The sequence below is a fragment of the Topomyia yanbarensis genome, chromosome 2 (genome assembly GCF_030247195.1).
Source record: "Topomyia yanbarensis strain Yona2022 chromosome 2, ASM3024719v1, whole genome shotgun sequence".
NCBI lineage: Eukaryota > Metazoa > Arthropoda > Insecta > Diptera > Culicidae > Topomyia > Topomyia yanbarensis.
The window spans coordinates 67,104,833-67,118,170 of record NC_080671.1 but is presented as its reverse complement, the minus strand read 5'-3'; the positions used below and the strand labels follow the sequence as shown (position 1 = coordinate 67,118,170).

Sequence of the window (13,338 nt, the reverse complement as noted above, 5' to 3'; positions counted from 1 at the left end):
TAGCATTTTTATCTCATATTTTCCCATAGTGCCATATGGTAAACACTTCGATGGCTCACTGCAGGGGTCAAAAGCTTTTCAATTTGACACAAGTGCTTACTTTTGCATTTGCCACAATATTAACACGGCAAAGACAAACTTGTTTCTTTTCTCCATGAGAACCGACAAGGGACAAGTCTGCTTTGCCGTGAGACATGTTGGTAGACTTGAGCGATTCGCAATAACACTGTCTAAACTCGTCTTTTGTCTCCTGCCAGCAGATGACAAAAGATTAGTCCGTTAGATTTTGGGCCTGTTTCTAATAACCCTGCCACTTCTAGTTTTCCGATTTGTATATTCCACATCCTTGCTGTCATTTGAGTACTATGGCTCTAAATTTACATAGCTTTCCCAACTCAGTAAGCTCTAGCTAATTGAATGTCGTCAAAAAGTAAAAAAGTTACTTCATATTAGTCGAAATAAAAAAAATTATTTAGTTTAGTTCAACTGGAATGACGATTTTTTGCTGCCACAGTTAGTCTATCCCATAGCGAATAAAAGGAAACAAACTACAAACGTATCACATATCGTCGCTGTTGTTCTATCTTATGACAAACGCCATTTTGGGGTAAACTGAGATATGCCACATCACTGGTCTAAAAAATCTATACAAAGTGGCGTTGTCATAATTTTGACATTCTGCTTGGTTACTGAGATATAGCGAGAAATTTTTAATTTTTTGCTGGAAATGATTGGCTCAAGTAATCTTGATGCATAAGATGTTTTTATGTTTAAAACGATCGTAGAAACACAATGGCATAATCATATTCAAAACAAAAATACACGAATTGTGTGAAAAATGCAGTTTAAGTTTAAAACTGGAAATATAGCAAACTTGGCAATACTGTAACCAAAAATAATTATTTTTTCTAGATTCACCGATTGTTTATAGACCACGTGAAGATATGAATAAAGGTTAATAATTGATGATTTTTTTTCCTATGGAAAATAACAATTCTTTGAATTGTTTATACTATTTGAAAGTTTCAAGATATTTAATCTCAAACTTTAAAAATCTATTTTTTTCGAATTGTGCTAAATGGCGCTTGTCATAAGATAGCACAACAGCGACGATATAACACGGTTCTATCATAGCATTTTCGTTTATATCAGGTGGTACACCGGTGTCGTGCAAAAAAGAGATAGACTGATTGCATCTATGTTTTGATGAGTGTGGCACTGACTACATCAGTGTAGTGCTCCTTTAAAAACGAAAGCACCGTGATATTACAAGGTATAGAATTATAAAATAGAATCATAAAACCACACCAAAGATGGGGGAATTCCGTAACCATGTAACCGGCATGCGTCAGTACTGACGTTATAGGCGTTATTCACAAATTGAAATAAAAAATTGCCTTCCAAGTTCTGCAGAGAAAGTTTTCTTTCTATTAAAGACTTTCAAACCCTAGAAAGCCTACACAGTTTCAGAAACCATGCCAACAGAATATATCAAAACACACTTTAACGAGGACCACGCGCATCTGGCAGAGATATTTTGTCGCAAGTCCCGTGCGTCAGAACATTACTGTCATATTACGTGCCGGTCAGCCATCATTCGAAACCTGAGTATCGGTTTAGCTCAGTTGAGAGTAACAAGAAGTGATTCATGATTTTTGTCGAGTTTTCATTCACAAAAGTTGTCTCATATAGTCTTACAAACGAAAACACAGACCTGGTTAATTTGAGCCATTTAACTGTAAACAAAGCACCTATAATGATCTAGTTAAAGGAAACCAGCTGCATGTAGTCCAGTCGATTAGTAGTTCGACTATAAACAAAACGTTTACCATAGGAAAATTGAAGATGTATTCAATTTTAGTTTGGAGCCATTTACTTTAAAATTAGATAGAATATAAAAGGCTACATTGCCGCATTTATGCGGTGTTCAACTTTCAACTCAATGGTAGGTGGTTTGTGCCCACATACTCCATCTGAAACTTAATACTATTGAGGGCAGGGGCGGATCCAGAATAAAATTTCGGGAGGGGTTCGAAATTTCAATTTTAAAATGAACATTGTATAATACGTAATACGTAAAAGCCTCATGTAATGAAAATCAGTATTGGTGGTCACATTTTATTTGAAAAGATTTGGGTTTGAAACTAATATAAAATTCAAACTAATTTAAAAATTCTCAACTAATTTTCGGGAGGGGTTCGGACCCCCAGGACCCTCCCCCTGGATCCGCCATTGATTGAGGGATTTGGTTATGCCACTAGAAATTATACATAAATCTTTTGTAGTTTCTAGAAACACCTACCTTGAATACTATGTTGTATTACTTCGAAGGCCGATGCAATACTATATCCAGAAGATATTTATAGAAGTCCTTTCTGCTTTTGCTTGGTGCTAATTAATCAGAGTCTTTCCCACTATTACTCGATATTCCAAATTAAACCAAACTTCACTTGCAAATTAGATCTCTTCAGAGCATATCATGTTTCCAATCACTATTTATAAGCTTTTCTTCGTCCACTAAACACATGTATTCACTCAGCTGGTCCCAATGGCAGGGCACTGTTCAACAATTCCATCCGTTTTCATTGCAGCGAAAATCATCCATAATTATGTGAGAATCCACACCAACACACGGAGAACAGCTCTTCCGGTAGAAGAAAAAGAGAATCAACTTGTTGCTGTCAGCATATACAGCTATTTTATATAAAGATTTATTTATTCCGAGGTGTACTGCGCGAAATGCACTGAGGAATCTTCATCAACAGACTGAAACCAGCTCAAGTCGTCGCCAGACATATATATCTCGAACCGTACGATGGGTGCAAAGGACTGGCTTTCTCTTCACCGGCAGTTGATTTTGCTATAACCAAAGGGAGTAAAATTATAGCTAGAGAAAAACACGCGCATGCGCTTCCTGCCAAAATGTCCGTCCTATATATGTATCTATATAGGCGCAAGCTATAGGTTGTTCCATTTTGAACTGGTTGAATTCCGATCACAACGGAAACCAGAAAAATAAACGAACTCAGTATAAAAGAATTGTTTAAAATTTGCCGTACCGAAATCTCGGTCAGCATTGATAATTATATGCTTGCTTATGCAACGGTAGAGAAAAATCGATTACCAGTTACATACAGTTTACATGCTGAGATAAATTTGGTACTTATTAAAGATTGATCTAACCAGCATTTAAACCTACATCAGGTATGATGCAGAATTTAACATAGTTGCGCACACTATTGCATTTGTCAATCTAAATGTTAATGTTCACACAACAAATTAGAAGAAGATGCACCATCAGTGTTTCAATTTAGGGCCTGATAAGAGCAGCTTTAAACAAATATTCATATTTGTGTTTGATGTATTGCTTAAATATTTACACTTGAATGATTTTTAATTGTTGTTGTTGCTATTATAACTACTGTTCAAATTCCAGCCTGCAGCTATTTGCGTATGCTTCACCATGGCCCGCCATGCCCAGTAACACACATTGCAACCGAGTGGGTAGTGAGTTACATTATATGGTATGGCGGGCGCAAAGATACATGTTTCGAGTGGGTGGTGCAACCCACAGAACCCACATTACCGGCCATGTGAAAATCATATATGTTCTGGAGGCTTTAATTTGAAATGATTGACTGGAATAAATTAATTCTCTTGACTATTGTTTTTCCCTGGATTGTAAAGGGTGAAAACGAAATTATTGCAATACTTACAATCGGGCATATCGTTTTTCCGATTGGGAGCAAATTAACCGATTTTTGCACAGTTTATCTTTAAAGCCTATTGTTTTTATGGGGACCCGGGACTAGCTGGTGGTTGGACGAGTTAGCGCAATCCTTTTGCTTCGTTTGTATTAGATATATGGTAGGGGAGAGTGGGTACACTTGATCCCACTTTTGTTTTTTCTCATAATTTCTCAATGAAATAAAAATGTAAATTTCAAAATTCTCCATTTTGTAGTCAATTTGAATTGTAAGTGCTTTGAATAATATGTAATATGATCCCCTGCCTACTAGGGCTAAAGAAACAATAGATACGAAAGTTCATCTAATCACCTGTCCTGACAAATTAAGGAAAGGCTTTCATTCAAAATTTTCAAAAATTTGGTTTTTTTCTTTGCATTTTTGAAAAATATAAGTGCCTACTATATTGTGTTAAACGAGTTTTTCGATCCGCATATAAATAAAATTTTCTACCTTGCCCAAGTAACCAATAAGCATTATAACGTAGCCTAATATCTGCTTTAGATCCACATATAAAGCTGTCTTAAAGAGCCGTGAAGCCCTAAATACTGATATAATGCTGATATTATGCCAGAAAAGGTGAAATATAGTGCTATTACCGTGCAGAGATTGACAGCTCGTTTCTGCAGTACTAATGCTATTATATAGCACCAGCACACAAATGTCAATTTTGAAAGCCTCATATTGGCAATACTAATGCTATTAAAAAGTTTTAGTTGGCTGTCATTGTCCGCCATGGTTTTGAAACCATTTCTTATGTTTTCCTTCGGTATGATGAGCAAAAAGGAAAAAATTAAAATAAGATGTGCTGTTTAAAACCGCAATTGTCTCTCTTCTAATGCATTGTAATGAATATCCTTAATGGGTTTTCGTTCTCACATAATATGACTGTTTTACGAAAATTACCTTTAGTCAGTCTCAAACTGAGGTAGCTTGCCTCGTCCTTGACGGTAAGTGCGCTGCGGTTGCCTCCTAGACTATATTGCACATGTTCGATTGAAATGAAATATGCCGAATATAATCTTCAAGAAGAGTTGCATAACAGATAAACCCACAGCATTACAATAGCATTATATCGGCTTTTTATTTGCTCTATAATGGCACTAAATGCACTTATAAAGCTTACATGCTTTAAAGATCCTTGAAGCATGTACGCGTTATATCAGCTTTATATACGCATATAGAGCAAGCGATAATGCTATATGTCGACTGCGCAGTTATGCATTATTGATGCTAATATAGACCTTCATTGCATTGTTAATGCTGTAATGGAGTTTCAATGCAACATTAGTTCAAATATATAGCAAATATAGTTCAATGGCTTAATGCTTATGGTTACTTGGGTGTTCGAAGCGGCGCCTCGGGTAGAAACCTGTTCATGGCATTATGCACGTTCCCAGAACGGTTCGCGTTGCACTGTACATGTGCACAGCCTCGAGAACGGCTTGATCTGTAGAGGTATCGCAGACTAATTGTGAGTTATCAAACATAATGCGGTGAAAAACGAAAAAATGCTCAAACTTGTTAAAGTCACATTTAGTCCAGCATTAGAATCGCCATTTTTTGATTAGGATACATAACAACTCAAATTGGTGTTTATAAATCACAAAAACTTTTTTCGTTTTTTGCTGAAATACCAACTATTTTTAATGGGAGCCCGCCATATTGAATTTCGAAAAACGGATTGCAGAATCGCAATCGGCGATGTCTAAAGGCCATAATTCCATGTAATTGTTACAAAATTGACATTGTACCACGAATAATTCATCGAAAGTGTTCTTTAAAATTTAAACGCGTTCATCTTAAAACATGATTTTTCAAAACTACGTACAATTTATTTGAAAACGATTCAATTTGAAAAATTCATCGCAAGAAAATCTTGAGGCATGACCTACAAAATCTACAAATTCTTTGTAGTCACTATCTTTAGTAAATCCTTAGTGGAAAAAGGACTAAAAAATCGACATTACGTCAAATTTAAAGTTTTTCACCCGTTCTTAGGTCATTCTTACAATAAATTTAATTTACTTTGGATTTACTACAATAAACTCGTTGACGATTCATATTATGCAACCAAGATTTCTTTTTACCTGTGCTATAATGTGAGAGTAATGGTTTCTGAATGTCAGTTGCGAGTCCCTGAGTACACCAAGGTCTTTGATAACTGGCACTCTCTCTAGCTATTTGCCGACAATTTTTTAGCTTTCGCAAAATTGGATTTTTTTCTGCATGTGAAAGTGGTCAGTGTCGATGGACACTCAATTCCAACGATGCGTGCGCTGAAGCACCAGGTCGACGATCGGTTAAATTACAACAGCCATGTCGACTATGTATGGGAGAAGGCTGTGAGGACCACTAACGTATTGGCAAGGATCATGCCGAATATCGGAGCAGCAAGATGCAGTACGAGACGTCTTCTTGCGGGTGTCTCATCCTCAATACTGAGGTATGGCGTACCAACCTGGGCAGCTGCTGCGAAACTCAAAGTCGGTGTGGGTGCATAGGTAGCTCGTTAGTAGGCTAGATCCACCGCCAGGGACTAGTTCGAGTAGATCGCGTCGAACAGCCAGCAAAAGGTCGTTGGGGTGCCAGTAAACTGGAAGCTATGGTCCACCAGGAATCGCTGGACAGACCCTGGCACCTGTTGGCTGGCTCGTTGACTAGGCGGGATCCACCGCCGAGAAACTCGCCGTAGCGCAGATTCTAAGTGGCGGGGAGCTAATTGGCTCACAAAACAAATATCGGTACCGATAGAAATTGCGCCGCCGGAGAAGGACTTATTTGGAGTAGGGTAGTTTCACCGGCAGATAATAAACGAGTTGATCTCTATAAAGCAGCGGGAGCAAAATGGCTCAAGAAAGTGGGTATCGGTGTCGGAAGGGATTCTTCCGTCGGGGAACTCTCAGTCGGAATAGGGTGAGTTCACCGCCGGGTACTGATAAGGCTGGGAGCTGAATGACTCACGAAAACAGGAGCTAAATAATTCATGAAATCAGCAGCTAAACGGCTTACTGAGCCGAAAGCTTAATAGCGACGTAATAGATGAAGATGAAAAGCAAGAGAAGAGTTGAGAGTTAAATGATCGAACCATTACAAGATCAAATGAGGCTCTAAGATAGCTGCGGAAAACTCGTGATCTAAAGAAAGCAGTGCGACGAAAGCACAACGAACCCGCCCCCCCCCCCCCACGAACTAATAACTTGATGTACTTCCGTGAGGAAGAAGGGCGAAAAAAGAATAAAGAGTATTTTAGTGGTTAGGCACGAAAATGAGTCGTGAGCCCCACACAGTGCCAATACACTCAAGACTTTTGAAATTTTTTAAACCTTACTATAAATAAGGGAAAACACATACGCACGCAGGCACAAATATTTGCCGAGCTTAGATTCAAATGAATGGTATAACCCTTCCATAAGCTGGTATTGAATTCTTTGTTGATCGGACTTCCGGTTCCGGAACTGCGGGTTGAAGAATGCACCGGCCAGTATGATGGCCAAATGATGCAATACACATTAAAAAAGATGCAAGATTACTTGGATTTGCGGGTCGAGAAAAATTATGACCAATCAAAGTAGCATTGACCACTTATGACAATTATTGATGCCCGCGAGGAACTTGCCAAGTTCATAAATTAATATCACATCTATTCTTCATCGAACTCTTGACCGATTTTCTCAACCTTGATTTTAAATGTAAGATATTATGCTCCCATTGACAGTTATTGAAGTTTATTCAGATCTGACATGGATTTACGGGTTGGTTACTGTGGTCACATAAGAATTTCCGATGTAAACCAGTACAATTGTTAGTCATGAGGTGCGTTTCGACTTCGTATCTTCAAAAACCGACACTAGCTTTTTGTCGGAATAGATTAGCGCCGGTTTGACGCTAAATCCCTAATTGTTATAGCTCAGACATCAAATTACTTCGATTTATAGGTCTAAATCACTGCTGACCAATCAAAAATTATTTTAATATATTGTCCATTATCGACAATTTCGGAAATTCCGGGTTTCGGGCATATTCCAGAATTAAAATCATATCGGTTCATCGGTGATGGTTGGATTTTCATAATCCAAGTCTCAAATGGAAGGCATAATATGCGGTTGAATGTGGCACCACCTCCCCCCCATTTAATCTAATTATTTCTTCTTATACTGTGTGTTCACTAATTTAACCGCATAAAAGTGGGATATCTGCGTAAAACTATTTCTTGAAAAACTATCATAAAAATTGATGATCAAAATCTTAAAAAAAAAACAAATAAATTTTTGTTATGGAACCTGCAGAAGATAATTTCGAAATTAGATTCAATTTTTTTGTCAAAATATTGTTCTTCCAAAGATCGGTATGTGAAAATAAAAGGATTTTATAATTGTGTTCTATTGTTATTTTATAATTGATTCTTGAGTCGCAATAGACGATCGGTCTCCTTTAAGTATTTGGGAAATTCCATTATAGGTGACACCTATTTTTGAGACATTCCCCTACAGAATCTGTATTTCTCATGATTAGCTCAGCAGTTCAATTACCTGAAGCTGAAGCAGTGGACATCCATACAATATGAACAGCAGTTTCCCCAATACTTCATTACATCTCACCTAACCAAAATCAGCTCCCGTGTGATGTTCCTCGTATGAGATGCAATGACGTGTTTATGAGCCGACCTTCAAGTGCCGTCTAATGAACGCTCTTGTCTGGCGAGGTTTGTTGGTATCGTTTGGCGGGTATCGCGAAACGAAGATTAGCGCGATTCTTTGTCAGAACTGAAACGTAAAAGAAAAGAAAGGAGGTTGCCCGTCATGCAATCTTTTCGCTGATGACACTCTGATGAACGAAATGAGTTATATATTTAATTAGACAGTTGTAAAAATTTCTGTCGCAAATCGTTTACTGCATTCCATAGCGACACGACATGGAGTAATCATGAATGTGTCAAGTTCTTTGGAATTTTTGTGCGCGTATAGTCTGTATAGTAATGGAAAATTAGCGTCAACTACGGATTAGTAAAAGTATGTACAGTGTAAACAACGTAAAATCACAACGTTGTGTACTTCCCCGAGAAACTTATCTGCGCAATTGTTATTGTTTGATTATGATAAAGACCACTCTGGTGGCGATGATTTTTCACGTTGTGCCTCCAGATTTGAATATCTTGTTTGATACACACGCTGTAATTATTTGATTACTGTACATACATCATAGCATTAACTGGCCAGTTGTTCGAATGAACGGAAAGCTTATATGTTTTGTTTTTGTGCTACTTTCATTCATATTATTGAGTTGTAACGCCCTGTTTGAAATGAAGTGCTCAATCTTTAATCTGTAGAATCTTCCACTTCACGAAGAAGAGGATTATATAAGATTTCATTATTCATGAAATTGCCTTATAGAATAGTTTCAAATTTAAATGTGATAATGAACTACCGCGGGTTTTTACGAAATAGCCCTTATTTCGTCATTTTTACTGAAAAGATTCCCAATCTAAGCTCAGCTTAGTTTTGTTGACCGCCCGTTAGTTTCCCGTGATTGATCAAAGCCTGTTGAAATTCAAAATTGAACCAATTGTATGATACTTGGGAGTAGTACATGATACTCAACGTGCAACCTAAAAAGACTGATTATAGTATGATCAATAAAGTAGATGGCCACGCCCTTGCACCCAGTGACGCAGAGTACTGCACTAGATAATTTTGAAGAATGGATCAGGTGCGCGAATTTATGAAGTTTTAGCTTCTGATGGCCCTACATTTTCTGACAGAGTGAAATTCTGGAGTGTTGAAATGTTTACCACTGTTTAGGAAAGCAGTAGGTAGAACAAAGCTAGTGTCGGACCTTCGTGAGAACTCAAGAAGTCACTTTTGGGGTGTTTGTCAATGTGGATTTGTCGGTAGTCGTTTCCAGATTTAAAAAACAAGCTTATTTTGACACATCTACAGATTGCTTGCAGCACAAAATCCTTTTTGCAATTCGACAGCTTCATCTTGGGCCGATCAATAAATTTCATACAGGAAAGTTTATTTTTTAAATACGGTTTGTAAACCAAAGCTTTGAAAGTTATACCTTGGCGAGGAAGAGCCGGTATATTAATATATGCTGTTACTTAGTGTTGAATTAGACTTCATCCTTTACGGCTATTGTACAACCGCCAGAAGAAACCTAAAACATTGATACACAATCGAGAGTAACGAATCAGAAAAGGCGACGATATGTCAGTGATTTACTCAATACAGAATGGATAAAGGCTATGATGCAAAATCTAAAGGTCCGTTACAGGTTACAGAAAGGTTTCCCTGGCCAATCCAGGAGGTCTCATGTGAACCTATACCATCACGTATAGGTAGAAGGCAACTTTTATCAAAGTATTTAGGTATAGAATTTTCTCCAACTATCAAGATTTTATACGAGAAGGTGGAGCGGGTCTCACAATGTTGGACAAGTTAATAATATGGTGATATGGTCGGTGTTAAGTCAGACCGGACAAGGTGGCAAAATATTGATTTCGAGAAAAACGAGTTTCAATTATAATATAAAGGATGCTGAATCGCAGTATCCTTTACATTATAATTGAAAATTAATTTTTGCTACAAGTATTATTTATTGTTACATATTTCAAATCTGGCAAATGTCGAGTGTAGGTGACGAAATTCTTTATCCAGTGATATCATTATCTCATTTTTTGATGTTTTGCGACTTAGTCCGATCTGACTTAACACCGTCTTTGAGAATATTGTGGGTTATGAGCCAAGTTCTGATTGAAGTTTCTAGTCTGTAAATTTCATTTGAATATATTAAGAAAACCGGGTAATTTTAAAAATCCTGAGCAATATGTGTTAGGTGTATATGATTTGAAATCTTGAAAAGTGAAACTATGTTTTTTTTTCTCAACCAGTAACGAACACTTGAGCAATTAAAACTAGCGATTTCTATCAGTTGCCAACCATACCCAAAAAGAATCTTTGAGAGCGGAAATGCATCTGTTTTTTTCGCTCTCGAACGGTGAGCGAAAAGCTTCCGTTAGTGTTCAACCAACCTCATACTTGTGCAATACAATATCGTATCCATAGCTACACGCTGTTGGCTCATTCAGTCCAGACATAACTTAAATAACACATACCATCATCTCCATGCTGTCCCATTTGTGATCGTTGCTGCAATGATGAGAAGTTTATATAGCTCATTATGTGTCGTTATGGTCTAAGCTGTAAAGTAGGCGTTTTAGCGAGTAGATTTTTGTCGGTTCCAGTCCTGATGCAACCCGTAATCTTTTTTTTTTTCTAGTAAGGCTTTGTTCATAACACATACATACAAACGAAATAATAATAACAGCGGGGAAATGGCACAAAGCAAAATGCGTCAATGACGACGCGGTGGCGGGGAGGCAAACGATATTATCTCACTCATCATTAGTTTAAAGCTTATATATGTCATTTTACTACTGCACCAGTTTGTCGTCATGGCACGGGTAGTAAAGAGGTGTTTTTACCGAATAGAAGTTTGTCGGTTCTAATCTCTAGAATCTCTGATATCAGGATTTTTTACTAGAAGTTTCAGGTCACCAGCTATTTATAGCAGCAGAGAAAAGAATGAAACAAAACAAAATGCAAATGCAGCAGCAATAATGATGAGATTGCTTGTGGCGGATAGGTGGGGGGAATGTAAGGTGTAGAAGAAAGATACGAAACCAAATACTAACAAAGTTTCCTTGTGTGTGAGTATGCGTCATCGTTTTTACCTTTCTCATATAGAAAGGTTATGCAATCACTCTGAAAAACGTCAACCTAATCCCGGCCCGGAGGGCCGAGTGTCATATCCCATTCGACTCAGTTCGTCGAGATCGGAAAAAGTCTGTATGTGTGTGTGAGTGTGTGTGTGTGTGTATGTGTATGTGTGTGTGTATGTGCGTATATGTTAAATAACGTCACTCATTTTTCTCAGAGATGGCTGGACCGATTTGCCCAAACTTAGTCTCAAATGAAAGGTGCAACCTTCCCATCGGCTGCTATTGAATTTTGGATCGATCGGAATTCTGGTTCCGGAATTACGGGTTTAAGAGCGCGGCCACACATAAATTTCTCATATGAACTATAGGAAAAATTAAAAATAGAATTTTTATTTTTGATGCTAAACGTCTTCAAGGAGCATGAAACGTCGAGATTTGATGCAAACTCGAAAAAAAATTTGACGACGATTCACTTTTTTGGATTTTGGCACTTTTTTGCATTTCTTATATAGAAAGGCTATGCAATCACTCTGAAAAATGTCAACCTAATCCCGGCCCGGACGGCCGAGTGTCATATCCCATTCGACTCAGTTCGTCGAGATTGGAAAAAGTCTGTATGTGTGTGTGTGTGTATGTGTGTGTATGTATGTGCGTATGTGTCAAATAATGTCACTCATTTTTCTCAGAGATGGCTGAACCGATTTGCCCAAACTTAGTCCCAAATGAAAGGTGCAACCTTCCCATCGGCTGCTATTGAATTTTGGATCGATCAGAATTCTGGTTCCGGAATTACGGGTTTAAGAGTGCGGCCACACAGAAATTTCTCATATGAACTATAGGAAAAAATTAAAATTAGAATTTTTATTTTTGATGCTAAATGTCTTCAAGGAGCATAAAACGTCGAGATTTGATGCAAACTCGAAAAATTTGACGATGATTCACTTTTTTGGATTTTGGCACTTTTTTGCCTTTCTCATATAGAAAGGTTATACAATCACTCTGAAAAACGTCAACCTAATCTCGGCGGAGGGCAAATTTTTTTTGACTCGCGTAAGGTTTCTGGATTTTAACAGGGGTGTAGTTGATAGTTTAAGGAGAGGGGTTACACCCCCCCCCCTTCTGTTCACTCCCCTTCCTTAAAAATCTTCTTAAATCATCCCTCAGACCACCACCAGCCCTCATACCCCTCCCCTTCAACCCCATCATCTTTAAACCACCACTATATCACAAACCATACCAATTTAAGCTGGGGAGTCGTTCGTTCATGGGACTTTCGCCCTCCTCGCATACCCACCCCCGCATGACAAAATGAGTTAGCAAGCAGATAACATTGATCTAATGCTGATTAGGCCAATGAAGTACGATATTTTTTTGTTTCAAGTGTTTCACCGTCGACGCGTAGCTCATCAAGTTCGTGGCTGGCAAGCCATTGTGTATAAGTGCAAAGTGTACTAAGAATGTAATGGACTTATTCACAATTATGTTGAACATATAAAGCCTCCGTGCCATAGTTTAGAAAAATGAGAAAGGCACAATTGCACCGCTAGGTGGATTAAAACAGGTTTTTTGTGAGCGTTGCACTCATCTCGAATTGTGCGTGAACAGCTCAATGTTCAAAAAGGATTGCTTTTGGGAATGACATTGTGAGCCCAAAATAGAAAATCCAAGCGCGCCGTTATTGAACGGTAATATTGAACTGAAAAACTTGTTTTAATCCACCTATAGCCGTAAGCTCAAACGCGTACTAACTATTTTAAACCGGACTAACTTTTAAACCGGCCTAAACTATTTGGTAAGCTTTAACCCAACGATGCTGTCATTTATATGGCTGCGTTCTGATCTGCGATACACGACAATGTTAAAAAGCAA

At 37.9% G+C, this 13,338-nt stretch overlaps 1 protein-coding gene across 1 annotated transcript in view; it reads right to left on the bottom strand.

Moving 5' to 3' along the window:
* The window catches only part of LOC131678269 (ras-related and estrogen-regulated growth inhibitor-like protein), an 86,683-nt gene extending 83,927 nt beyond the window's left edge, over positions 1-2,756 (bottom strand). Inside the window, exon 1 of the mRNA XM_058958287.1 lies at positions 2,303-2,756. The gene's annotated coding sequence lies outside the window, so the exon portion shown is untranslated. The remainder of the gene's footprint in view (positions 1-2,302) is intronic.
* Between the last annotated feature and the right edge of the window lie 10,582 nt (positions 2,757-13,338).